This window comes from Syngnathus scovelli, chromosome 9 (genome assembly GCF_024217435.2).
Source record: "Syngnathus scovelli strain Florida chromosome 9, RoL_Ssco_1.2, whole genome shotgun sequence".
Lineage (NCBI taxonomy): Eukaryota > Metazoa > Chordata > Actinopteri > Syngnathiformes > Syngnathidae > Syngnathus > Syngnathus scovelli.
The window spans coordinates 13,038,207-13,063,649 of NC_090855.1; the positions used below are offsets into that span (position 1 = coordinate 13,038,207).

Consider the following 25,443-nt stretch of genomic DNA (forward strand, 5'->3'; position numbering starts at 1 on the left):
AAACAAAAACAAAACAGAAAGAACCGCAAAAAATTCAAATATTCTTTTTCGCTTTCAATCCCACGAGGTGAACTTTATTGTTTATGGGCGAGAACAACTGGGGAAAGAAGAAGAGTGCAAATAGGTTACAAAAAAAGTTTTACACCCCCAAAATTCAAGAAAAGAATTAACATTAAAAGACACGCAATGTTTGTTTTGAACGGTCGAGTGTGAGGCGTATGCAATGTGCCTGTGCGCGTGCGCATGCATGCTTAATTGACTGATGGATACAAAGCTGCGTGGAGGTGAGGGCTCGAACAAATGGCAACACGTAAAAGAGGCTAATGCGGGCCAAGGCGGAAACGAAACTAAAGCATCCTCCATTACCTTTATGCCCAAAATGTATAGCCTGCCAGCACGTGCACAGTAAACGACACATCACGTGTGTGTGTTTTTAAATGTCAATTCAGTCCGTAAAAACGGATCAGACTCTGATCCAAATCAAAGCGTTGCGGAACCCAACTTTTCCCTCGCACAAACCCAAAAGACTCGAAATGCAACACACAGCCCACGTCGATGACGCAGCACATCCAACACGCGTGACATTCCACATTGAGTCAAACAACTTTTCCTACAGCGCACAATACTGAGGCGAAGCGAAACATGACGGGGACGAGGTTCGGTGCCGGAGCAAGACAAAGGTCAAACTTACCTGTAGTTTTGGCCTGCTGTGTTTTCTTTTTTTTTTTTCTTTTTTTTTTTTTTTTATCTTTCGGAGGGAAAGTGAGCAAAGCTGTCAGTCCATCCAAACGCGCGCGCCAAGATGTAACACTCGACTAGCAACCTGAAGCCACCGCGGACAGCGCAGGGGAGGCAGGCGAGGAGATGGAGCCAAGGAGGAGGAGGGGGAGGGGGGAGAGGATGGATGGATGCGAGGAGGGGGGGAGGGTTCGTCTCTCTCTCTCTCTCTCTCTCTCTCTCTCTCTCTCTCTCTCTCTCTCTCTCTCTCTCTGTCTCTCCCTCTCTCTCTCTCTCTCTCTCTCTCTCTCTCTCTCTCTCTCTCTCTCTCTCTTAATTCTTTCTCGCACACGTGCGCGTGTGTGTAAGTAGTTAATTAGTAAATCCCCATCCGCAGTGCCTGGGGTCGGTTTGTTTTCCCCGGTCGACAAGCCGAGAGGAAAAATAATTTGAAGTAGGATTCGACCCGTTTCCGCTCCTGTGTCTGTCAGGCCAGCGAGTGTGTGTGTGTGTGTGTGTGTGCATGTGTGTGTGCGCGTGTGTGTGTGTGTGTGCATGCCTGTGTGCGCGCGTGTGTGCGTGTGTGTGTGTGTGTGTGTTGAGTTGGCTTGAGTGTTTTCTGGCAGAAATGCCCCTGGGGGACGTTCAAGTTGTACGTTCAAGGCCCCCAAATGAGCAGCCAGTTCTCTCTTCCTTTAGCACAGATTTTCTATCGGGTTTAGGTCTGGGTTTTGGCTTCTCAAAGGCCACTTTAAAGGAACTGATATTTTCCTGCCTTTAATCCATGTCTCCTTACAGATTTTAAGTTTTAAAGTTTTAGCATTTTACAGGACATGTCGAACTGATGGTAGTCTGTTTATTGAATTGAATTTGAATTTTGACTATTGATTTTTTATATATATATATATATATATATATATATATATATATATATATATATATAATACACGAGGGATTGTATTGCGGATAATTAGTTCCAAAAACCACCCGCGATAAGTGAAATCCGTAAAGTACCAATAAATAAATAACCAATAAGAAGTACTGGGCAGGCTAACGAGTTAGCGGAAAGATGCTGATTCGCGATCGTGCTAATGCGCGAAAACGGACTTCTAAAGGAATGTAAACAAACATTTGGAGCAATACTACATTGTCCTAAAGGTTAGACACATGTCTCCTCAATTTAGAAGTTTTATTTTGACTTTTAAATGTTTTTTTTAATTTGGAAAAAAAATCCGCGATGTAGTGAAGCCGCAATAAACGAAACGCGAAGTAGCGAGTGATCACTGTATTATATTTTTTCCTCCATGTTTCATTGCAGATTTTCTATTGGGTTAAGGTCTGGGTTTAGCTTCTTTCAGGGCATTTCAAATAAACTGTTGAGGTTGTTGATTTTCTTTTTTTATTGCCTGCAAAAATGTTTTTCATGCTTTGTTAATGTTTAGTGTAGCCCGCAGATTTGTTGGATTTTGGTCTGGGTCTTAATTGTAATATCACGTCACCTTGAGATTACTTTTCTGAACAAATGAAAAGGATAGGTGATGTGGGACTGCTTCTTGGAGAGCTGCCAGTTGTTTTTTTTCAACGTCAAACAAGCATGAGCGGAAGTGTGTACATGTGTGTGTGTGTGTGTGTGTGTGTGTGTGTGTGTGTGTGTGTGTGTGTGTGTGTGTAGGGAAAGGGGGGGGTCCTTAAACGTGGCTAACAAGAGGTCATGCCCTGTAGCGGCTGCGGGCTTTTAGCTCTCACACAAAGCTCTGCGCTGAGTTCTGTTCTAATCCATCCAATGCGATGGCAACGACAAGGCATCCAGGAGACGTGCCTTCATCGACCCTGCCCTTAACGCACTTTAATTGTCTAATTGATCACCGATCGGCCGCTTCATAATCAATTGGGTAAACCCTTGGAAGTCACTTTGTGCAAGGCTGGAGTCTATATGACAAGCGGATCAGTGGACAAACGTGGACTCAAGTTCTTAAGGGGAAAAAAACAAATGGTCGTTGGGGGAAAATGTGGCGCAGTTGGAAGACAAGAGAGCTGATGAATGTGTGGAGGATGTATTTCTACGCTGGGCTCGTGAATAATGGGGATCAACTGGAAAGAAAGAAATTTAGGAGAACTTGATGGATAGCTTTGAATTATTCCCATCACTTTTGGGGGTTTCACAACCAGCCACCGCGCGTGTTGCCACAGATCAGTGAATGGGAACGTCACGCATTCAGCGTAGGAAATCTTCATAGTTGCCCATAGAGTCCCCTGAGGATCAAGCCGGTATTGATGTGGCCACCGCTACGTGGTGCACGCGTGTGTCATCTCTATCGTCAGCAAAGGGCAAAGGGCGCGGACACGTCGTGAAACACGCCAACAAGCTAAAAGCACCGCACTGCAGTTTGTGCTGAGCGTGTGTACACCTGGGAGGACTGTTTGACAGAGTGGCCAGGCTCGGCAAGAGGATGAATAACTGACCTATCACATCCCCATTGACTGAGTTAATTAATATAAGTAGAGGCGAGGATCCCCGGCTCACTTTTCACCGTATGGATTTGCTGTCTGCTCACATTTGGCGGCTTTTTATGTCCATTCGATGCAAATCCAATGTCCCGTGTCCCGGGGCCTGATCATGACAGCTAATTTTGGCACACTTTTGACGGGCGCACCTTTTTATTGGGGTGCCACGCCAGGGTCCCCGTGACGGATTGCTTTCTGAGATCTCACCTGAATGCATGTCCACTCGAGGCAATGCGAGTTGCTAAAAGGTCAGTGGCGGCGCTGTGTCTTGTCGGCTGGTCCAGTCCCATACTGCTCTTTTCTGGAGGCTAGAGTACGCATTGGTTTTCAGTTGATTGGTTTGAATTTAAAGTCAAATGATTTTCCATACAGGAAGTGCATTTGTGACTTAACTACTAATCAAATTAGCAGCTCCAAATTACAATGAAATTCTGTTGCTGTAAGAATTCAATACTAAACACCACACAAATGTGAGTCATGGAGCATTTTAAAAACAAACACTGCTTTCTACAAAGTGCTGTCCATGAAATTCTTCTTTCTTAATATGGAACCCAGGGAGCAGAAATACAACAAAAACAAGTAGGGGCCTCAAAGTTGAGCCTTGTGGAACACCATCCAGCAGTTGGGCAAAGCAGGACTCAGAACAACCAAGGGCAACGCAAAAAGGTCTGCCTACTAAGTAGGATCTTCTCCACTAACAACACAAAAACATCCCAACCCACACGATAATGGCTTCAGATTGCTGACGTTGATTTTTGGCTGATACTCAGTAAGTCACTTTTATGGTTGTTAGCCATGATTGTTTTCTAAGCAAATCGAGGAGGATTTTTGAAAAAAACTGTTTTTATTACTTAACACCTCCAACACCATAGGATTAGCACTCTCTGGGCTATCCGGTAGGTGGACTTTGACTGGCCTTGATTATTGGTATGCGTATGGCCTGGTAGGCATACCGTATAACATTCATTCAGATGGGCGCCCTCTGGTGGATTAAGGGCTGCAACGTTTAAAACGTTCCTGGAATCTGGTGTCGGACTGTTGCACATCGGTCTTTCTTTTCCACTGTGGGCCAACATGAGAGAGAACGAGAGACAGCAAGGAAGGACACTCAGGACAGACAAGAAAATCTTCATAGACTGACTGGATGCTTTCTTCTTTGTGGGAGAGGGAGGAAAGGGTTTGTCGGTGTGGTGGTGGGGGGGCGATGGTGGGTTTAGGGGGGTTGACACAAGCAGGACAGACAGGAAGACAGGAGGAAAAAGGTGGGAAATGGAGAGAAAGGCGAAGGGAAAGAAAGCAAGAAAGAGCTCCAGTGCCTAGTCTTAATCTGAGCTGTTCTGATCAATAGCCCATTTCCCATTGTTGCCAGAGCCCTTCGATCGCTACACCACCGAATTAACACACCCACTTTAATCTAGGGGGAGAGGAGCCAGAGAGAGAGAGGTGGGGTTAAGGGGCGGGCGAGTGGGGAGCAGCTGCGGAGGCATTCTCAAATGAAATCAAATCTAATTGTTATCACTGTAGCCGCTGCACTTATTGCTGTTGCTGACATCCGCTGGCTATATGCTAACACCTTCTCCCGCTGCTTTTAGTGGCGTAAACGGGACGTAAATAATCCAATTGAGAGTTTATTTGCTTCGTTTGGCACGCTCCAGATTGGACTGGGATGCTTGGCTTGCTGAGCCTAATTGCCGGGTGACACGGGAGCGGGCTTAGCGACCACCAGACACCCGACCTGCGGAAGGAGGTGGTGACCGCTGAGGTTCATATTTGTGAAAACCCATCCGAGAGGCTTTTGCTTTGCCTGCTGTTTTGGTTAGCATCAGCATCCAAATGGGATATATTATTTATCCTCTGCAAAGAATGGAAATGATGGGTTTTAAATACGGATCCTCTCATCCATGTGCATTCCAGTTGTTGAATATTAAATATCATTTTATAGTCCACAGCTTCAGGCGTTGCCAGCAGACTGTTTGCTTACTGGCTTCCATTGGGGCCACTCAAAGGGAGGGGAGGGGTGTCAGTGGTGCTGAGGGGGTCTCTTCCCTAGCACCCGTGGCCATACCACCCAACTTTTCCCTCCCTACGATTAATTCTCCTCACTCCTTTTGAAGTCGTTTCATAACAGAGCAATTTTTTTCGTTAGCATTAGTCTTTAATTGTGGGTAATTAAGCGTGCTGAGGCCGTATAGGGAGTGCTGTTCAGCGGGAGGGAGGTGCTTTCGGAATTAGCTGAGTTCAGCTGTGAAATATGAGGTTAAGTGGTCGAACGATAAGGGGAGAAAAAAAGCGGGAGTCGGAAGGGAATCAGTGCCTCCCCTCCACTACAAGGGTCAACTGCGTCAAAAGAGAAATACAAATGCTTGCCCTCCTACCAAGCAATGCTTTTATCGCCTAATTGCTTGCTGAAGGCTGAAATGACGTCTAGTGAGTAAATGTGCCAAAATTACAAAAAAAAATTAAATTAACGGAACGATAGATAGTCTTCCATGCCGATCATTTGTTTGCTGAACATTTTTGAGTATCCCGATTGAGTCGTCCCTAATATTTGCTAGCTCATTTTTAACACGATAGCATGCAGTTAGCTAGCTGGTTTGCTCTGCCTCCACTCTGCACCTGGATGGCACAATTTACACGACAGCCGGTTGTCGTTATTTGAATTCCCATGCAAGCCTATTACCTCCCGAACTAAGCTAAAGGCCAAACAGTCTGAACGGGAGAATGCTTATGTTTATGGAACAAGCCATCCAAATTGGAATGGAAATGGAACACTGAAAGCTTGGAACTCCTGCTTCCATACTGAGCTATCCGATAAGAATCCGGCATCCGAAATCCTCAGGCTGTCGCCAATTGTCCCGAACAGATTAGAGCGCTAAAATGTGACCCTCGATTAACGTGCCGTTAGCCGCTAAACGCTTCGGCGCCGAGCCCATGGCGGCCGTAAAAGTCGACATGGTGGTAAAGCGCGTGAGGAATGATCACGGCTATCGACTGTACCGAGACGGGCCCGTAAGGTCCCACTCATCCGCTGCTGATGGAATGCGCCACTCTCTCCTTCAAATGGTGATAATGAACTTGTTAGATCCTCTATAAATATTGGCCTTCACACTCGCCGATCGTTTCGCTGGCTTTCCTAAACGCAGAAAACAAGCGGCCGGGCGTCGGAGGTGTTGTGGCTAAAACCTAGTAATCAATCAGGGGCTACGCCCCCTCGCAGTGGGGTCTTCATTTATGCAACAAAGAAGAGGGAAAGAAATAAAAAGGCACTATTGATGAACATAACATTAATGTCAATGGCAAAAGTTGAGCCGGGAAGCTTTGAAAACCGTATTGATCATCCAACCTCAGAGTGGGAAATCAAAGTTGAGCATCTCTGAACAGAGAGGCAAACTGGCTAACCACTAGCACACCGTGCTGCCGCAACAACATTTGCAATCACCATCCAGCCAGACTTTCTTTGAACAAATTCAACAACTAGTTTAGCACCCAAGGAAAATTATATATATATATATATATATATATATATATATATATATTTTTTTTAAAATATATATATATATATATATATATATATATATATTTATTTATTTATTTATTTATTTATTTATTTTCAGAGCCAAAGCTGTTAGCAGGCAAGAAGGCCAAAGAGACGTACCTGCAACGACAGCTGCCACTTCTGTGTTGTCGGCTATCCCGCAAGTTCGATGAGCGCAATTTTGGCAACGCGTGGACACAAAACACCGACGGCACCTAATCAGAGAAGATTTAGTTGTTTTTTTCTTAATGAGTGGCGAGTACATGCGAGTACAGCAAAAAGTTGACTTGAGGGTTTGACGCGAGTGAGCAAAATGCTTTGGATTACATAAGCAAAGCCTTTAAGAAGCGTGTGGTGTGAGAGAGAGAGAGGGTGCAGGGGTGTGGAGTGGGGGGGCTCCGTGCTTGCGTGCGGCGGATCGATGGGGTTATAATTTTGTCCGAAGAAAGGAGAAAATAAAGTTCATGGAGGAATGATATTTGAAAACAGATGGCAAATCCCGTCCTGGTCGTCCCACCCTCCCCGCTCCCTGACAGCACTCCCCCCCACACTACTCTCGCCCCTAAATAAGATTCGATCCCTGGGAATGGAGTGTAGACAATATTCCAAGCGACATTTGATGAAAGTGACAGATTTTTCATTTTGGACATGTTGGGGGGGGGTTCATCAGATTTGTCTGCAGGACAGAAACTTGGACGAGTCGGACATAAGCCATGTAAGCAATACCCCCCCATGGCTTCCCTGTCCCTCCTTCTCCTGTGCGGGTGAGGCAAAAGGGTGAGGAAACACGAATAGCAAATAAATGAGAAAATTTGGTACAGCGCCCCGCTTCCGCGCGTTCCACGCTAGCAATAACAATTAAATATCGACCGCTTTTCCCTCAGCCGGAGAGAACCTGAGATACCCGGAGACTGCCAAGTACCGGCACAAGCCCCCACCCCCCCCTCGCCCCAACCCTCACCGTGATTTTCTCGTCACCCCCTCCCCATCTCCACCTCCTTTTCTTCTAATCCAAGTCCATCAAGCCAATCTGCTCTAATTTGGTGGCGCTCATTCCTCACCGTTCCATATGTACCTCCAAAAGCTGTTTCAGCTCCACTTTCATCGTTGCTGATTCGGGGGGTGGCAACTCAAATAGATTTTTTTTTTCCTTCTGCACACCCCCAGGCAAGAAGACTTCCTCACACTGTGAATGCTACTAGATCAAAATCAATTACAGGATTAACGCTCAGCGGTCGCCCCTTCTGGACTACAAAAGACTTTTTTACGATTTTGAGGTAGTGAGAGGCATGATGACAAGGAAGTGACGACAAAAACAATGCATATTGTAGTACGATAAAAAAAACCCTCAACACTCCATAAAATACAACCAAGGTTTACTGCTTGGTCATGTTTGGTCACTCTGTGTGCCCTGCGAGTGGCTGGCAACCGGTTCAGGGTGTCCCCCGCCTACTGCCCGTTGACGGCTGGGATAGGCTCCAGCACACCTGCGACCCCCGTGGGGACTAAGCGGTTCAGAAATTGGATGGATGGATGGATAACTATTATATATATATTATATATATTATATATTATATATAGACGTCCGTCTGCTGAACGATCTGAACCGCTTCTTTGCTCGCTTCGACGCCCAGAACAGCACTTGCCCGCTGAAGAACACTCCCCCCCCACACGAGCAGCCCCTGCGCCTCTCTGCCGACGTTGTGAGGAGGGCGCTTGCCGCTATTGACACCTGTAAGGCGGCGGGCCCTGACAACATCCCGGGTCGAGCGCTGAAGGACTGCGCTGGCGAGCTGTCGGGTGTCTTCACGGACATCTTTAACGTTTCCCTGCAGCAGGCCATCGTCCCCTCGTGTTTCAAGGCTGCCACCATCGTTCCTGTGCCGAAGAAACCTGCACCGTCCTGCTTCAATGACTACCGCCCCGTGGCACTGACGCCTATCATCATGAAGTGCTTTGAGCGGCTTGTCATGGAGCACATCAAATCCGTTCTCCCCCCCGCCATTGACCCTTTCCAGTTCGCGTACCGTGCCAAGCGGTCCTCTGAGGATGCCATCTGCTCTGCCCTCCACTCGGCCCTCACACACCTGGAGAGAAAGGACTCTTATGTGAGGTTGCTGTTTGTGGACTTCAGCTTTGCCTTCAACACCATTGTGCCGCAGCGACTCATCTGCAAACTCGACGAGCTGGGCCTCAGTACCTCCCTCTGCAACTGGCTACTGGACTTCCTCTGTCAGAGGCCTCAGGTGGTGCGTGTTGGCGACAAAATCTCCGCCAGCATCACGCTGAGCACGGGGGCCCCCCAGGGCTGCGTGCTCAGTCCATTGCTCTTCACCCTGCTGACGCATGATTGCACTGCGACCTACAGCGACAACCGCATAGTGAAGTTTGCTGACGACACGACTCTGGTGGGTCTCATCACGAAGGGCGACGAGACTCGGTACAGGTCGGAAGTTGACCTTCTGACCACGTGGTGCAGGGACAACAACCTCCTGCGGAAGCTCAGGCGTGCATGTGCTCCTCAGGCAGTCCTGTCTACATTCTACCGTGGCACCGTTGAGAGCGTCCTCACCAGTTGCATCGCTGTCTGGGGTGGTAACTGCACTGAACAGAACTTGAAGGCCCTGCAGCGCATAGTGAATACGGCTGGTAAGATTATTGGTGCTTCGCTCCCCTCCCTGAAGGACATTTACACTTCCCATCTCGCCCGCAAGGCAACCTCGATTGCGAGAGATGTGAGTCACCCGGCTCACTCTTTGTTTGACCTTCTGCCCTCTGGGAAGAGGTACAGGAGCCTGCGCTCCCACACCACCAGACTCGCCAACAGCTTCTTTCACAAGGCTGTTAGGACCCTGAACTCGCTACCCCCTTCTGCGTAGCGTGCGGCACTGTTGCGCTATTTTCTGGAATGTCTGCTGTACGCGCAATTGCTCCTTTTTTGCTCCTCTTATTTATTTATTTATTTATTTATTTATTTAGTTAGTTATTTGTTTGTTTGTTTATTTATTTATTTATTTATTTATTTATTTATTTATTGTGTTATTTATTCATTATTTATTCAGCACGCTGTTGTTATACTTATTTACTTGTTTGTGTGTTGTGAGCCATGTCTTGTCACCGTGGGATAGGGGGGAACGAAATTTCGGTTTCTTTGTGTGTCTTTGGCATGTGGAGAAATTGACAATAAAGCTGACTTTGACTTTGACTTTGATAGAAGCAATAATATTATCAAACCATCTGTGTGACTCTAAATCATCAATCAAACTCCTCGTCCTTTGTCAACAACGCTGCGCGTGCGCCCTGACGTCAGCCTCGTCGTTATTCCACAGATCTAGGATATAACTATATTGTAGCGTTAACAAAGTACAAGGAAAGACGTGGGTTTGGTAAACGGCTCTTTATTTAACAAAACAAGAGTTCAACGAGCCAACAACTACTGAACTGTAACGATAAAAACATATACAAGTTGCTACACGAAATAAAATATATCAAATAACTATAACATAAATAGTTCACCACCACACGGCCCCAAGCACCGGCGTGGACTTCCAGGCGTGTGGCGGCGTGGACTTGCATCCCCAGAGGTGGCACTACCAGCCACGGAGGTGGAAGAGAGCTTCATAGAATAGGACCGGGAGTGCGTAAAAGCCATGTCAGAGCCCCATCCGCCATCCCCGGACAGCCATCCTCGAGCGCCGGCCCCCGAATTCCATCCACGGAGGTGAAAGAGAGCTCCGTAGAGTAGCACCGGGCGTGCGTAAAAGCCATAATAATTTTTCAAACCTTCTGTGTCACTCCAAATCATTAAATCCTTCAAAGTCTTCGTCCTCCATGTCACTTACAAACAAAGCCACAATCGTCATGGCGGCTGTTTACATCCCACCACACGCACGTGCGAGTGAAGCCACGCAGATGCTGGCTGACCAGGTGACAGATATGGAGAAACTTCTACCAAATTCACTAATCATTGTTCTGGGTGATCTTAACAGGGCGAACCTCACACACGAACTCCCCAGATACAGACAGCACATAACGTGTCCCACCAGAGGGGCACAGACACTGGACCACTGCTACACCGTAATTAAGGATGCATACCACTCTGTGGCTCGTGCAGCTTTAGGACTCTCGGACCACTGTCTAGTTCATCTGGTCCCTGCCTACAGACAGAAACTAAAAACTTCTAAGCCTGTGGTGAGGACTGTCAGGAAGTGGACAGTGGAGTCAAGGCAGGACCTCCAAGCCTGCTTTGACTGCACCGATTGGAGTGTTTTTGATGCTGCAAATTCAGACTTGCATGAACTCACTGACACTGTCACATCATACATCAGTTTTTGTGAGGATCTGTGTGTGCAGACTAAGACCTTCTGCACGTACAACAACGACAAACCTTGGTTTACACCGAACCTTAGGAGGCTGCGCAAAGTCAAGGAGGAGGCCTACAGGAGCGGCGACCGGGACCTGTTCAAGCAGACCAGAAACACACTGAACCGAGAGGTCAGGAAAGCCAGGAGGTGTTACGGGGAGAGCCTGGAGAGACACCTCTCTGCCAATCCTGATCCCTCAACAGTGTGGAAAGGCCTGCAGAGCATCACGGGCTTCAAGAAACGAACCCCCCGTCCTGTGGAGAGCCCAAGGCTCGCTGACCAGCTAAACAGGTTCTACTGCAGGTTTGATCGGTCCTCCCACACAACGGGACCTCCTGCAGCACAATCCACACAATCCACATACTCACCTCCCCCCACAACTGCTCTGTCCGCACCTCCATCACCGTGGTCACCGACTCTCTCTCTTGCAGAGGCCGCGCCCGCACTCCAGATTCGCGAGGAGGAAGTGCGCCAGATGTTCCGGAGACAAAAGATCAGGAAGGCACCGGGCCCAGACGGCGTGTCACCTTCCTGCTTGAAAGTCTGCGCTGAGCAGCTGGCGCCCACCTTTGCACGGATCTTCAACCGTTCCCTGGAGCTGTGTGAGGTGCCCTCGTGCTTCAAGAGCTCCACCATCGTTCCAGTGGCCAAGAAGCCCGCCATCACAGGTATGAATGACTATAGACCTGTTGCACTGACATCTGTGGTCATGAAATCTTTCGAGAGGTTAGTACTGAACCACCTGAAGGATGTCACGGGCCCCCTGCTGGACCCCCTCCAGTTTGCCTACCGGGCAAACAGGTCGGTAGATGATGCGGTCAACATGGGACTGCACTACATCCTGCAACACCTGGACACCCCAGGAAAGTACGCCAGGATCCTGTTTGTGGACTTCAGCTCGGCGTTCAACACCATCGCTCCTGACATCCTCCAACAGAAGCTCATCCAGCTTGCGGTGCCTGCCTCCACCTGTCAGTGGATCACCAGCTTCCTGACCAACAGGAGACAGCGTGTGAGGCTGGGGAGCATCACATCTGACACCCTGACCACCAACACTGGAGCCCCTCAGGGATGCGTCCTCTCCCCACTGCTCTTCTCCCTCTACACCAACGATTTCTCCGCAAGTGACTCTTCCGTGAAGCTCCTGAAGTATGCAGACGACACCACTCTCATCGGACTGATCCAGAACGGTGATGAGACTGCGTACAGACAGGAGGTGGAGCGGCTGGTCCACTGGTGCAGCCAAAACCACCTGGACCTGAACCCGCTCAAGACCGTGGAGATGACAGTGGACTTCAGGCGAGGCCCTTCACCACTTTCACCCCTCACTATCCGCAGTAATACTATTCTCTCCACAGACACCTTCAAGTTCCTGGGAACCACAATCTCTCGGGACCTGAAATGGACCGGCCACATAGACTCTGTCCGGAAGAAGGCCCAGCAGAGGCTGTACTTCCTGAGACAGCTCAAGAAGTTCAACCTGCCACGGGAGCTGCTGAAGACCTTCTACACTGCCATCATCCAGTCTGTCCTCTGCACCTCCATCACTGTCTGGTTTGGATCGGCCTCCAAACAAGACAAGCACAGACTGCAACGGACAATAAGGACTGCAGAAAAGATAATTGGAATCAACCTCCCATCTATCCAAGACTTGTACCTGTCCAGGACCAGGAAACGTGCAAGTAACATCTCAACAGACCCTTCGCACCCAGGTTGCAGCCTGTTTGAACTACTCCCCTCCGGACGCCGTTATAGAGCTCTGTACACTAAAACCAGCAGACACAGAGACAGCTTCTTCCCCCAGGCTGTCGCTCTGATGAACTCACACCACTCTTAGAGTCTCAGAGTCATTACTGTGCAATAACATCCCGCTTGCCACACCTTTTTTGTCTACACTGTTTGTACTATGTGTCCTCTCTGCATCCATTGCAGCCTGGTCATCCTAGAAGAGGGACCCTCCCATCTGTGGTCTCTTCTCAAGGTTTCTCATTTCCCCTAGCTGGAGTTTTGAGTTTTTCCTTGCCCTCTTGGGAGTTTAAGATCAGGGGGTGTTTGAGAATATCTTTCGTTCTTCACATGTCCTGAGTGTTGTTGTTAGTCACCTAAATGTTGAACAGAGGCTGTGATTTACCGAAGTCAAATTCCTTGTTTGGCACGCTCAAACATGGCGAATAAAAAACTCTTGAATCTTGAATCTTGAATCTTGAATGATGCCGGTAGTACATGGGGCCCTTCGTTATCTTCGTCATCCGTGATCAAATCTTTGTCCGTTTTGTAAACAACCGCCACGCCGCGTCGCGCTGCTGACATCACTTGAAATTCAAATTACAGTAATCCCTTGCTACATCGCGATTCGTTTATTGCGGTTTCACTTTTTTTGGGGGGGGGGGGGGAATTTTTGAAGAAATTCACATACTCCTCAGTATAAGTCACCCCCCCACCCAAACTATGAAAAAAAAAAAGGCGATTTATAGTCCGAAAATTACGGTAAATAAACGGGAATAAAAAGTTCAGGGGGGAAATACTCAATGTGCCACCTCCCTGACTGAATTATTCGGTTCCACCTACTTGTGCGAATAAGCCTATGATAATAACTTAAATAATGATAATATAGAAGAAACAAAATGTATGTTTTGCATTTTTATTGTTGGTAGATCATTTTGACTTGGTCATCTTAGCAGTAGCTCGCAAGCTGAAAAGGTGTGGGTAACCCTGCTTTACAGGAACTTCAGTACAAGATTAGAATCAAAAGTTCTACTTTGACCGGACTTTTCTTTTCCACCAGTATTAATACTTGTACTCAAGTAGGGAGTGTGATGACTTTGCTCATCTCGACGCATGTTGTGCTGATGTTTTTGTAGCCAACTTACACAGATTGCCTTTTATTTTCTTTCTATGTTAAAACGGGGCCGATCTTTGACTTCAAATTGGACTTTGGAGCAACACTTCAAAAAAAGAAGGCAAACGGTCATGGTGGATTCTTTCGGCTGTTGTTGATTGACGTGTGACGGAGCTTTGCGCGCGGCGTGCCGAGACTCCCAAGAGGGGCGGCTTTATGTTGGACTTAGCGCCGCTCGTGGCAACTTTTCCAAACGAATCGCACAACTATCAAAAGTTTCTCCAATCATTGTCGTCGCGCCATCTCTCTTGCCCACCTCTTTACCTTTTTTTTCCGCCTCACAACTTCTGTGTGCTCGCGCCCAAGCCTTTCAATTTCTATTTATTACAGCCACCCCACCCCACCGCCTCCTCATCTCCACGTTTGCACAACCCCTCGTATCCCTTCGCTCACACGCCTTAGCATTAAGGCCAGTTTTTCTTCCTTTCTAATATAGATTTATATTTAATACAGAGCAACCCATCAGCCTTCTTCTTAAATACTATTTTTCCATTGACTCTCATAAATGTTTAATTATTTTATTTCCACAGAATATGTTTTTTGAGAGAACATGCCTCGCGTAAGCCAACTTCTTTTATTATTAGCATCTATGTGGAGATGGTGTTGGTACCTTTAAAGCAACGGGTGTCTGAAGACAAAATACTCAAAGGCATCGATTCTTTATCCGCTGTAAAGAAGCACAATTATTACTGCTGCACTGAGAAGCCAAGAGGAGAGGATCTCAGGCTGCAGTACAGTAAATCTGTGTCTGTCTTATATAGCCCCCTGGTGGCCAAGGCGCACACTTACCAGAATGTGCAACACAATTGAAGGACAATGAAATGCTAATTTTGAAATATATTTAGTTCTGTCATCGCTGTATGTTTTTAAAAAGTACAACATGATGAAGTGCCATATTGCTCATTAAAAACAGAAAATTTGGAGGTGAATCATTTCAATCATTCCGCTATCTGTGTACTATGTGCGCATAAACGGCGAGCGAGGCTTGGTCCGGCCAGTCTGTGTGCAAGGTGTACAAAACCAGAGTTTGAACCCAATTCCCGACATGATCATCACGCTATCTATACTAACGCAGTCGTAAAGGCTTATTCAAATCAAAGATTTGCTTTGAAGAGCCATTCGTTAAGCAGCTGGAACTTGGTCAGAAGATGACCCCCTAAAACAAATACTGCCCCCTGTTGTCCCCCTCCCCCCGGGTGCCTTTGGCACATCCTTGCCCTCACCTTGTTATCTTCCCCGTTGGACTTTAATTGCTTAATGCCTTCATTATCTACGCCCAATAGCTGCACCATTAACATACCTGCTCAGCCCCCCACCACCTCCCTCCCTCCCTGACTGGCACCTTCTCCTCTTCTGCCTCTTTTCATCTCTATTTCTCATCACTCTTTGCCCCCAAACCTCTAGTCACCTCTCCTCCTCCTCCTTGCTCCTGCGTCCATCCCCGTCGTCTTCTCTTTTTCCCCCCTCTGCCGGCTGCTGCCTCTTCCCTCCCTCCCTCCCTCCCTGCCTCTCTCCCTCCGTCCCTGTTTCTCTCTCCTTCTCCCCGGCGACGGAATTATGAAAAATGCGCCCATCGACAGAGCGCCTCAGCTTCGATTAGCCGAGATGGGACATGACAGGCCGCGATCAATACTTATACCGTCCTATAACGTGTCAACTAATGAATCAATCTCGGCTAAATTTTCCATTTTTCAAAAGCCGACGCGAGAGACTGGAATATCCTCTTTTGTAAAGATATTATTATCGATTTCGTCGGCAATTTGACATCGGGGGTAGTTAATTCCACTCTAGAATAAAATTGAAAACACTTGAGATTGAAGTGAGAGAGGGGAGAGAGGTGGGAGGGAGGGGGCGCGGGCAGAGGGGCAGGCAGGAGGAGGGGGGCAGGGGGAGACGGCTGTTGACTTGATAAAAGAGAACACCGAGATGGAAGGAAGGAAGGAAGGAAGGAAGGAAGGAAGGAAGGAAGGAAGGAAGGAAGGAAGGAAGGAAGGAAGGAAGGAAGGAAGGAAGGAAGGAAGGAAGGAAGGAAGGAAGGAAGGAAGGAAGGAAGAAGAGTGATTCATAGTGCACACGCAGCGGCACTATCCATCCAAGTTTGGATTTCAACCCCTAACCTTGCAACTGTTGGGCAGATGTGCTAACCACTGGCCCACCGTGCCATCCTATAAAATAAAATTCTTATATATTAAAAAATATTCACGGACCACTTTGTACAACATGATTTTTCTCAGTTCCAAAACACACAAAAAAAAGAATAAAATGGCCAAGGAAGACCAAAACCATGAATGCGCTTTCAGACAGTTACCGGACAGGACAATGAGTCCAACACATAAATGCAGAATGAGAACACTTGAAAGCTGCTGTAAGCCACAACTCACACCAAAACGTTCACACGCGCACTGACCAGCCAACCTGATGCCAGATCCTCTTGTCACTCACTCACTCGCACACACACACACACACACACACACACACACACACACACACACACACACACACGCACACACACGCACGCACACGCACACACACACACACACACACACACACACACACACACACACACACACACACACACACACACACACACACACTTCATTCGGTAATGTACAGTAGCCATAAAAAATATTAAAAGACACAAGTCCATATTTAGCCATGGTATTCTTTTGCTCAGACAAGTTGCAAGGTCTTACCTTTTTCTGACAGTTTCAGAGAGTGTCACTCTTTGATGAAGGCGGAAGTTACTGCCGAAACTTTCAGAAAAAGCTACTAAGCTAAGACCTCGCAACTTGTCTGAACAAAATAATACCATGGCTATCACAAATGAAAATATAACGAACACAATCCAACTAAAGTCCATATTTCTTTCAATTAATCCGCCGATTAATCGCTTCTTAAAATTTCATTCTGCCAATAGCAGAATCTTTATGAGTCTCCAAAAATCCATATCGGCCAGAGCCTAATTTCAAAGTGTGACTTGAAACATGGCCTGTCGCGAAATCTCGGATCTTCGACTGGCGACAGTTTGACCCTGGCACGGATGAATTCAATTTGAATGTCTACCTGGGGAAAGAAATTGAAAACGGTGCCCAGAACCAATGACGCATGAGCTCATCATACCAAAAGTTTGTGTGACTTAGCGTTGCACTGAATATGTGCATGAGAGTGCGGCAGCCAGAGTCCGTGTATGTGCGTGAGTGTGTGTGTGTGTGTGTGTGCGTGTGTGTGTGTGTGTGTGTGTGTGTGTGTGTGTGTGTGTGTGTGTGCGCGTGTGCGTGCGTGTGTGCGCGTGTGCGTGTGTGTGTGTGTGAGTAAAATATAGATGGAGACGGGCCAGTGTGTGTGTGTGTGTGTGGGGGGGGGGGGTTGGCAAGGGTCAGTGTGACTGTCGCCAATCACAGCCTTATTTACCTGTCAAAAACACTATCATCCCACACGGGTCCGACCGAGCAATTTCTGCTGTCTCTTCCTCCCCCCTTCCTCACTCTCGTCCTCCAATTACAAGGTACAGGGGCTATTTCTCACCAGTACAAAAAAAAAAAAAATGACCCCCCTTTCTTCGCCTGCCACTCTAGCCTGTTCCTTCCCCGTGCTGAGAGTTGGAGTGGAAACGAACAACCTGTAAACACACCCCACTTATCCCAGTGTATAATGTTGTGTGTTTGTTGCCCACGGCTGGCCGAGTGGGGGAGGGAGGGGGTGGGGGGGGTGTAGTGGGGGGGGGGCGTCTGCCGCATGACCAGACGGAGACTTGTGAAATAAAGATGCAGCCGGCGGCGGCTTTGAAAGGCGGCTCCATCAAAAGCGCCGAGCGGGCCTGTCGCTCGCCATATCCGTCTTGTCTCAAGCAGGTGAACACGTAGCTCTAGTGTTTACACGCAGTGCGGGCAGGCCGGGGTTCGTCCTCTTGCCGTGCTGCCCGGGCTTTCAAGACCGCTCAAGGAGCAGCTTTGCTCAAAAAGATCAGCCAAAACAGACTCAAAGCAGTCCTGAACTGTTGTCAAGAGCTCACGGTTGTGTGGCAAATCATCGTTAAACGACGCTAAGCACTGCAGCGGCTCAAGTGAGGAAAAGAAAGCCTCAGTGTGCCGGTTCTCCATTTATTTGGATTTTGTAAAAATATGAATCGAATGGAATTAGTCGAAAATACCTAAAGAGGCGTGGGTTCATACAAGTGCCCAAGAGCAGCATTTGGAATTCTTTCCAACATTTTTCACCAGTCAAGTCAACCTATCTAGCATGCATGTTTACTTCATTTCCAGTCAAAACCAAAGCAACAGGACTTTTTTTTTTTGGGTATTTAAAACCCCATAGGACAAAAATAGTTAGGATTCAATTATCGGTTTGGTCCAAAAACTGGGCAAAAATATCAATTTAAAATGTTTTATTTTGATTCAACACAAAAAGAATCAATCCACAAAATAATTTCATTAACCTGATTGGTTATCGCTTAATGATTGCATCTCTAGCTATGAATGTATGCCCGTGAGCAGGACTTGATTCCGCCGTGAAGTTGAAGACTGACACATTTGAACATCAAAAAAACAAACAAACACAGGAAGCAATTTTACTGATGCATGACTGCGGTTACAAGGTGGCCTTTGATTTCCCGCTGCTGAAAGCTGAACATGTACCCGCACACACTGATCATCGGCGGAACCCCCCCGTGTCAGTCTTCATGAGCGTGGCGGCGAAAAGGCCATCTGACAAAGCCATTAACAGGGCGCTGTAATACGCTACGTGTGTCTGCCACACGGGAGAGTGACGCGCACACGCACAAAGACATTCATGGGCTGCCATGACGGTCGACGCCAGCTCGCCGGCTTGATTGAGTCTCCAAATGAGCGGCGAGGGGAGCAAGCAGGGGAGGGGGGGTGGCTCTGCTTGTTCCACAAGATAAACGTCGGCACGGTAAGCTAGTGGTTTGTGCAGCCGCCTTGCAGTTTTAAGGTCAGGCTCGGTCTTTGCATGCTGTCCCCATGTTCAGTTCATGAAGGACTCAAAATTGAACGCCGTGTTCCAACAGGACGACTAGAAACGGAGTTGTTTGTTTATTTTGTGGCTAGTGGCAGTGGGGCTAGCTCAAGTTAGTAACTTGAAGCTAACTCCAATACATGGCCCTTCATGTTTGTGCCACGTTGTTTTAATATTTATAAACCGCAAATGCTTTTGGATTTAGGGTAGCCAATAGGACCACCGTCGATGTGCTTTGTGTACTATTTGTCCACGTTTTATGCACACCGAATGGGCCGAAAATGCACTCGTCATTGGCTATCCTACCGACATGAACGCTTTTACTGAGCGTCACGACTTCATTTTGACACTTTAGAGCAGGGAAAAATGAATTTTCATTGCGGCTTAAGTGCATCAATCTGCCGCCAAATTAAAGGGGAAGTGAGATGTCACTCGTGGGACTGCTGGCGGACGCTCGCTGGAGACGCTATGACAAAAAAAAAAAACGAGAGGCCAAATTAGGAAAAGAAAGAGAAAGTGACGAATAATGTTGAAGCGAGGAGAAGGCGGGAAGAAGGCAGAGGCAGCTAAGTAGAACCGGCCAGCTCTCACAAGCCAATCAGGCCTTCATTAGCCTGGGTGGGAAGGATCGATGACCAGCCCGCATCAATTAAACACCGTCTCCACCGAGCACACACGCTATTCTGCTATATGTACGAAGAGAAAAAATAATTTGCATCATTTTCTGGGTTTGCAGGTGCATTTGTGGCCCTAAATGACCCAAAAATGAAATGGCATTCAAACCCAGAACATCCGTCTGCGAGGCAAACGTGCCAACCACGAGGGCACTGTGCACACACGCATCGATAACACCCAATTACACATACACTCGCACGCGGAGGCTGGCGAAACATACGATTCCACACGCTCGGGCACACATTTTATTAACACTCAATTACACACAGGCATAAATCACTCGGCGGCCGTGAAGGGAGACGGATTGCGCGCACTTGTCTTCAACAACAACAAAACACCAAAAGTCATATTTCATGACTACAAAGACAACATACAGAGCAAATACAACACGGAAAATGGAAACGTAACACGCCACCAGTTACAATGTTTGTTTTGTTGCCCATTCTGCTATTCGCTTTCTAGTTCTCTTGACATCACATTAATTGATATTATAATAAACATTTGATACACTATTGAAATAATTATAATAATGTAAACAAAACTGTCTTTGTGAATTTTTGCAATATTTTTTGGAGTGGGGTGAATGTCATTATCTCTCTCTTATGTTAATTTTTTTTTGCCAGTTTTGCTGATTTTAAAAGGCCGTTTATTGTACATCGGTCATTTGAAGGAGTTATTCAATTATTATTTTATTATTTCATTATTATTATTATTATTATTTGAAGGGCTTTTATGAATCAGCCAAAATTTCACAAGTCCATAATAGGATGAGGCTGTTTTGAAACATGAGAAAATGCGCTGTGAATCCTTTCCGGACGCACGATGGCTTCCACCTGGCTGCACAGATGAGGCCAAAGCCCCACAGAGCACCCTGTCCCGTCCCCTCCCCTCCCTTCCTCGTGCAAATATATGCTTGAAAATATTCAAGTGCAGCCGGCTCCATTAGTGTGAGGCCAGCCGCCCGCTCGCCGCTGGCATTGACATATCAGTCTCACCGCCTCTAACGCAATGTGACACTGTCGAGATTATAATATCTGCCTTGTATTACCGGGGCATTAAGAGCCATTATCTCGCCCCGCCCCGCGCTCAGGTGCGGCCCTGGCGGCCTCCTGCATCGGCAAAATTGGAACTCGATCTTGTGGGGGGAACGGAGAAAGGATAAGAAATGAATTGAAAACAAACAGAGGGAGCGGTTAGGGGGGCGTCAAAAGTACAGCAGGAAGATCGGATGGATTCAACGCATGCCGTTGTCATATTAACAATGAATTACAATGACACCTAGCACACGTCAGTGGAACGCAAAATCTGTCTGCCTGCGTCTTGTTCAAATCCACCACACTGGTGTCGCGTACATGCGCCACAACTTAGACCTGTCTGAGACCTGAGCTGGTCTAAAGTCTCGTCTTCAAATTGCCAGGTGCTGAATAGTTGTCTTTCGGCATTTGTCGCCCGCTACCAAATGGCAGAGCAATGCTTAAAGGCGCTCGAGGCGTATGATGAAATGCCTAACCCCCCCCCCCCCCATTTGTTTGCAGCGCTCCCACTGCACAGCCTTGTTGTTTTAATGAGACAAATTAATAAATAAGGATGAATTAACGCGGTCCGGACGGGACGAGCGGCATACAGCCCTCGTCTCCATCAAGCGCTCGGGATGCATTTGTGTGGCGTAATTAACGCTTAATAAGTAAGTGATTCATTATGATTAGGGTGCGGATTCGCCGTAATGGCCCCTCTCTGCGCTAGCAATCAAATTCAGTCTGTTTAGCCACATAACCGCCTCTGATCCATCTCTGTCTGCACCCCCCCCAAACCTGATTGTGGGGCTCCCGCCTCCATCAGTCTGGGCGGCGTTTGCGGGAGGAAGGAAGAAGTGAAAGATTTGTTTATGGAATAGATCTCGTGAGATGATGGCTTGATATGTCAAAGGAGGCGAGCTAATTATCATTTTTGCAGAGGGGGTGGCGTTAAGAAAACGATCGTTTAATCCAAGTCTCCAGGGGACGCTTGGCGTATTCTTTTGCGTTAAGGATGTATTTAACACAACGGTAACGAGGCGTGAACGATTGGTCACTATAGAAGCAATATAATCTTGTGAAACATTGCGCCATTTCAAATTGAAGTATCCTTAAAAGTGGACGTACTTTGTTTGTAGTACTTCTACAACTGTGATTTGACTTTTATTTAATAATTATAATTTTTCTTAGAGGCTAAAGAAAACCAAACAAATGTCTGTTAGTTAAAAGGTGCCAAAACAGCGACTATGAAGGCTAACCATTAGCTTGTCGATGGAGTCATCCATTACATGCTAGCATTAAGCTAGCAAGCCATTCCTGTTGGTTGTTTTAAATACACAACAAAACACTTTTTGTTTTATGTTTATTTTGACAGTGATGGAGGCAATCCGTGACTATTCATATTTGTAAGCCTTACGGCCATGTTTGTGTTCAATGAAAAGTTGGTTGATGGTTCAAAATGACTGCAATAGCGATGCTAACTCTTGTTAGCCTGTCAATGGAGTTTTCCCACTTGTATATTGGAATGTCCACTTACACACGCGCAAACACATACACATTCACACACACACACACATACACACACACACACACACACACACACATATACACACGCGCGCACACGCAAACACACACACACACACACACACACATAAAGGAGTGGAACAAACAAGATGGCAAAGAAACGGCAACAACTCCACTTGACAGCCGTTTTTGCGCGAGCCATTTTCTCTCCTTTGGGGGGTGAAAGCGTTGCACTTTCCACTCATACCTCCTACAATGCTCATTGCCCAGAAAATTATTTCTGCAGTCATTTCGTCGCCATTGTGAGCGGCAATCAATTTCTCTTCTCTTGGTGATGGTCTCGCATTGTGGGCACAGAAGTTTGACCTTCTCTAAAAGATCTATCAATTTATCCGTCCATCTTGCAAGCTATCCATTAATGTGTTCATCTTCCCGCTGTTGTCTCTCCCGGGCTCGCGGCGCTCCGCTCGCTAAAGTGGCTTTAAAGTCACGCGCTCATCAGGACCCGACGGCCCGGCCGGCGTGGGCTTTCGGGGCAATTACGGCAGCGCGACACAACGAGTCGCTTGCAGAAAATGACGGCTATTTGGCCGGAGGAGAATATGCACTTGAGACAAAGGGAAGCCCATTTGGAGCGCCGGTGTCGGCGATGAACTCTGCCAGTGGACAAGGTCGGGCTGAAGCTAAATGACATCACATTAGCGGCCGCGGGGTCAGACCATCGCTTGCCCCCCTCCCCCTTTTTTTGTTCAGTGCGGACGTACGTAGCGTTTACTCGTCTTGGCTGTCATGCTTTTGCCACACAAACAACTCCAAACTCACAAAGGAGTCATTTGGTATTTGTTTTAATTCACCGGCTAGATTTTTAAAACATATTTGTAGCTTTGCTATCAAGTTTCGGAACCTGACAAAACTGTTTGCTGTGACGGTGAGAAAATACGACAGTGACGCTCAACTGTTTCTGTCAAAAGAAGTTGAGGGAAAGCTTCTAAGCTGGTGACGTTGACTGTTGTCTTTGCGGACCTTTGCCTCTCTGAGGGCTTCTTCTGCCACATCCTCTTCCGCTTGACTTATCTTTTCCTTCCTCTGAGCTCTCCATCCTCATAGCTCGCCCCCTTACTCACACTCTCTCGCTCGGTCTGTCCCTTCCAATCTGGCTCGCCCCTCTTGGCGTCTGCCAGGACAGTATTATATATTCCAGTCTCATGCTTTACATGATTTGGGCAATAGATGAAGCCATATCCCGCTCTGGGCGCCCCGCCCTCCCCCCCTCTCTCCCTCGCCTTGTTGTTTAATGTTTCAATTTGGAGGAAGCAAACATTCAATCAGACAGATTAACTGTTTAATGCATGTCATCAGTCAAACTGTCGACGAGGAAAGGAGCCCCCCGCCCCGCGCCCACCCCCTCGGCCTGCCCCCTCCCCCCACACACACGCACACACACATGCACGCCCCCTCAACTGCTGCTACGTCCTTCTCACTCCCTTGCTCTCCATGTCGCCTCTCATATAGAGCAAAAAAAACATTTTGTAGGAGCCAACGCTACGCATAACAAACACGAGGACGTCAAAGATGAAAATGCTCCAAGATTATCTTCACGTGACAAACTGAGAAAGGAGTCGCTCATTGGTGACCCGTTCAGAGACGAGCTTGACAGAACCTGACGATGGCTCTGACGACGTCACCGTTTGCCGTTTACGTGGAGAGTAAATTTCTGACTCATCGCTGACTTCTGTCTCATAAATTGCAAGGCTTGCACTGTGGATTACTTTCTACATTTGCATGACCGCAAGGCCTTTTCAGCATTTCTTGTACAAGGAATAAAACTTCTACGATGACACTGTTTCAAACACGATTTCCTTTGGGAAACCGTTTTGAAATTGTGCTGGAGTACGTGTGCCATTTGGCTGGCGGACTTCCTGGAACTGTTGGCTGCTGTTTTTTTTTCTTTATTGAAGAAAGAACTTGTATTGGATAATAAAAGCCAGTTTTCATCAAATGTACAGTTCAGGCTCCAGCAGAGTGCGACAACCCAGCGACACTTTGCCCCCCCCCCACCTCTCTTCATTTTGACTTTATCTCCCTGTGCCGTGGAGCATCTCGTGTAGCTCCCCCAAGCCGCCTCCCCTCTCCACTCTCCGACCACAGCGCGGAGGGTGGCCAAACCTGGTAAGTATTGACAGCGAGCTCCAGTGACACGGAGCGAGCCAGTCGATGCCCAGACGCCCGGGGGCAAGGGTCAATGACAAAAAGGGAGGACTGCTCGCCCAGAGACACAGTGTGTGAGAGAGAGAGAGAGAGAGTGAGAGTGAGAGAGAGAGAGAGAGAGAGAGAGAGAGAGAGACAGAGACAGAGACAGAGACAGAGACAGAGACAGAGACAGAGACAGAGAAAGAGAGAAATAGCGCAAAATGGGGAAGGCGAGTGACAGATGCAGGAGGAAGTCATGAGAGATATGTGGTTGGATAGCAAAACTTTTGCACCTGAATGCAAGTTGTGAGTAGAAAAGAAATAAAATGTGACTATCGAGTTACATCATGGCGGCTCGGTGGCGCACTGGGTAGCACGTCCGCCTCACAGTTAGGAGGGTGCGGGTTCGATTCCACCTCCGGCCCTCCCTGTGCGGAGTTTGCATGTTCTCCCCGAGCCCGCGTGGGTTTTCTCCGGGCACTCCGGTTTCCTCCCACATCCCAAAAACATGCTTGGTAGGCCGATTGATCACTCCAAATTGTCCCTAGGTGTGAGTGCGAGTGCGAATGGTTGTTTGTCTCTGTGTGCCCTGCGATTGGCTGGCAACCGGTTCAGGGTGTCCCCCGCCTACTGCCCGATGACAGATAGGCTCCAGCACGCCCGCGACCCCCGTGGGGACTAAGCGGTTCAGAAAATGGATGGATGGATGGAGTTACATCATCGTAAGAGTTGGATGAAGCATGACTCGATTAGTCGTGCTTGACGAAGGGCTGCAGCTAGCCCACATTTTGGCATTCAGATTTCCCACTGAGAATAATGCAGCAAAACTTTACTTGGTTAAAAGGACAATTATCAATACAAGAGAAAACAACATTTCATTTCATGAACAAACTGTGCAGAGCAAAAAAATATTTTCTCATTTGGGAAACATTAGCAAGTGATGTCAGAACCGCCGCAGCAAAAACAGCACGTGAGTGGGCCTCGTTTGCTGAATTCAAGATGTCTCTTGCAATACGTTTCATGAGTCTCAAAAGTGCTCAAACAATC

The 25,443-nt window shown here is 47.5% G+C and overlaps 1 protein-coding gene across 1 annotated transcript in view; it reads right to left on the bottom strand.

Annotated features, from left to right (window-relative positions):
• The window catches only part of erfl1 (Ets2 repressor factor like 1), a 39,846-nt gene extending 39,007 nt beyond the window's left edge, over positions 1-839 (bottom strand). The window contains exon 1 of the mRNA XM_049731689.2: positions 692-839. The gene's annotated coding sequence lies outside the window, so the exon portion shown is untranslated. The remainder of the gene's footprint in view (positions 1-691) is intronic.
• Positions 840-25,443: the final 24,604 nt, after the last annotated feature.